This window comes from Chrysochloris asiatica, unplaced genomic scaffold (assembly GCF_000296735.1).
Source record: "Chrysochloris asiatica unplaced genomic scaffold, ChrAsi1.0 scaffold00007, whole genome shotgun sequence".
NCBI classification, from domain to species: Eukaryota; Metazoa; Chordata; class Mammalia; order Afrosoricida; family Chrysochloridae; genus Chrysochloris; species Chrysochloris asiatica.
The window spans coordinates 6,902,992-6,906,685 of NW_006408525.1; positions in this window are offsets into that span (position 1 = coordinate 6,902,992).

Genomic DNA, 3,694 nt, shown 5'->3' on the forward strand with positions numbered 1-3,694 from the left:
TAAGAAGACAAGAAAGAAGGAACAGGCCAAAATGGATGTGAGAAGAGACTCTGAAACTTGCTCTCCAACATAGAGATGCTAAAGCAAATGGAAGCTATGAGGAAGTAAAAGAGCTGAACAGAAAGTTTCAAAGGGCAGCTTGAGAAGACAAAGTCAAGTATTATAATGAAATGTGTAAAGACTTTGAGTTAGAAAATCCAAAGGAAAGAACATGTTCTTCATGTCTCAAACTGAAAGAACTGAAGAAAAAATTCAAGCCTCAACTTGAAATACTGAAGGATTCTTTAGGCAAAATATTGGATGATGCAGAAAGCATCAAAAGAAGATGGAAGGAATATACAGAGTCACTGTACCAAAAAGAAATGGTGAGTGCTCAAGCATTTCAAGAGATAGCATATGATCAAGAGCCAACGGTACAGAAGGAAACAGTCCAATGTGCATGGAAGGCATTAGCAAAAAACAAGGCTCCAGGAATTGATAGAATACAAAATGAAGTCTTAACACACTGAGGCAGCACTGGAGGCACTCACTCATCTGTGCCAAGAAATTTGAAAGAGAGCTACCTGGCCAACTGATTGGAAGAGATCCAATTTGTGCCCATTCCAAACAGAGGCGACCCAATGGAATCACTGGATAATGTCATTAATATCACATGCAAGTTAAACTTTACTAAAGATAATTCAAAAATGGCTGCAGCAGTACATGGACAGCAAGCTGCCAGAGGTTCCAGCCAGATTCAGATGGGGATGTGGAATGAGGGATATCATTGCCGACATAAGATGGATCTTGGCTGAAAGCAGAGAATACAAGATAGATGCTTACTTGTGCTTTATTGACTATGCAAAGATTTTCCACTGTGTGAATCATGACAAGCTGTGGACAACATTGTGGAGAATGAGTATTCCAGAATACTTCATTGTGCTCATGAGGAACCTGTACTTATTCAGTCTACATGCTGAGCAAATAATCTGAGAAGTTGTATTATATGAAGAAGAATGTTGCATCAGTATTGGAGAAAGACTCAATTAACAACCTGCGAAATGAAAATTATACAACTTTGCTGGCTAAAAGTGAAGATTTAAAATACTTACTGATGAAGACAAGACCACAGCCTTCAGTCTTCACCTCTGGACCCATAAATAACATCAAGATAAATGGAGAAAAGATTGACGTTGTCAAAGACTTCGTTTCGCTCACATCAACCATCAACACTCATGGAAGCAGCAGTCAAGGTATCAAACAACATACTAAATTATTCAAATCTGCTGCACAAGACCCTTTTAAAGTGTTCAAGAGCAAAGATGTCAGTTTGAGAATTAAGGTGCACTTGACCTAAACCATGGTATTTTTCAGTAGTCTCATACACATGTATGTGAAAGTTAGACAATGAATAAGGAAAACCGTAGAAGAACTAATGCATTTGAGTTATGGTATTGGAGAAGAATATTGAAGGTACCATGGGTTGGCAGAAGAACAAACAAATCTGCGTTGGAAGAAGTGCAGCCAAAATGGAATAGAGATAGATAGTGACACATGCACAGCCTTGGAATAACAGGATTCTATGATTTAGGAATTGAGACCAAGGCTGAGGGGAAATAATGTTAAGATGGTTGACTGTTTTGTGGATAATGTGTTCCCCTGACTTATAGTGTGATACAGACATTTAAGTGGAATAGACAGGATTATTGGGGAAGATGAATACAGAAAGTTTGTCAGCCTATAAAGGATTGGATTATCTAAAAGGGGACTAGAATGCACTCAGAAAAACAGGCTTCTTGTTAAGTGTTGGTGGAGTATGGGGCTTTAGGTGGAAAGGTGGAATCCTGAGCCCCACTCAGAACCTTCAGGGGTGGAATAATTCCAATTGAAAAGACAGGCAGACCAACTGGAATGACTGGAGGAACAGAAGATACTTCTTGAAAGCCCACAAACTAATTATGACAATATCAGGTAAGCTGCTTGAGGACACTAGAAACAGGTAGTTGGGGGATACTATTTGGATGTGGGGAGCTTTGCTGGAAACCCTCAAATCCCACCTTTGCCTATGTTGCCATATAGGAAAATGCTATGGCTAATGGTTCTTTGGGAGTGCTGGTGGTGCAGTAGGATAAGCACAGGACTGCTAGCCACAAGACCAGCTGTTCAAGCCCACTAACCATTCCCCTTGAGAAAAATGATGATTTCTGCTCATGTAAAGATATATAGCCTCAGAAACCCACTATAGGGACACTGTGAGTCTGCGCCTAACAAGGATGACAACAATGACTCCTCATGCAGACGTAACCACTGAACACTATTAGACCCATTCCCGTTTCCAGCAACCATTCTGTGGTCTTCTCTCCACGTTCACAAATACGTATAACTCAGGACAGATGGCAAAGTGTTTGCAACTGTTCTCACTGGATCTTCATGGCAGACTTGTAAAAGAAAACCATCCTGATTAGGTTGAGGAAGAGGAGTCCCAGGACTGGTAGAGCCGATTTGAGACACTTCTCACCCACGCCTCTTCATCACATACTCAGGACTCCTGGCTTTTGACTTTATGATTCTTCTTTCTTTTACATGCAGGCATTTAAAATTTTTATATAAGCTATCAGTCCGTTTATTTTATGGCTTCTTTATGACTTTATAAGGCCTTCTCCACTCAAAATAGTTCTAATTCTTCTGTCTCCTTCTAGCACTTCTAGAGTTTCTGCTTTCACATTTGGACCTTGGACAGATCTGAACTTTATTTTGGTTTCAGTTGTATAGTTGTTGTTAGGTGTCATTGAGTCAGTACCAACTCATAGCGACCCCATGTACAACAGAACAAACACTGCCTGGTCCTGAGCCAACCTCACTACTGTTGCCACACTTGAGCCCATTGATGCTACCACATTGCCAATCCATCTCGCTGGGGGTCTTCCTCTTTTTCTCTGACCCTATCTTACCAAACATGATATCCTTCTCCAGCCACTGGTCCCTCCTGACAATTATGTCTGAAGTATGAGAGATGAAGTTTGGCCTCTTGGTCTCCAAGGAGCACTCTGGCTGCACTTCTTCCAACACAGATCTGTTGGTTCTTTTGGCAGCCCATGGCACTTTCAATATTCTCCTCCAACACCGTAACTCAAAAGCATCAATTCTTCTACAAATCTTTTTTCTCCCCACGATGCCTAAACACTTGTCATTGCATGTGTAGGACTGTGTTTATAGGATATATCATTGTTGTTGTTGTTAAGTGTTGTCAAGTCAGTTCCAACTCATAACAACCCTCTATGAGGTTTCTGAGGAGTGGCTGGCTGGTGGGTTTGTACTGCTGAAATCGTGTTTACAATCCAGTGCTTAGCCTACAGTGTCACAGCAGGACTCTAGGATATGCCACAAAGGGTGGGGGTGGGGGTACCTTTTCTAAAGTGATTTAAAATGCTACCCTTATTTTATACTAAATTCCTGATTTATTTGTGTCTCCTGAACATTCTCTTCTAATTCATTGATATGTCTGTCTGTCCATATAAGGTTGAGTTTAAAGGAGAGAAAGAAACTATAATAACACAACAAGATAATGTAGGAGAAGAGCAGACAGATCAAAAAGAACCAAATAAAATTTTTAGAAAGAAAAAAATAGTTCATGATTAAGGGTGACGGCAAAATTTGAGAATAGTTCATAGTGATGGCTGAACAGGATGCATATATTTAATGTCACTGAACTGTA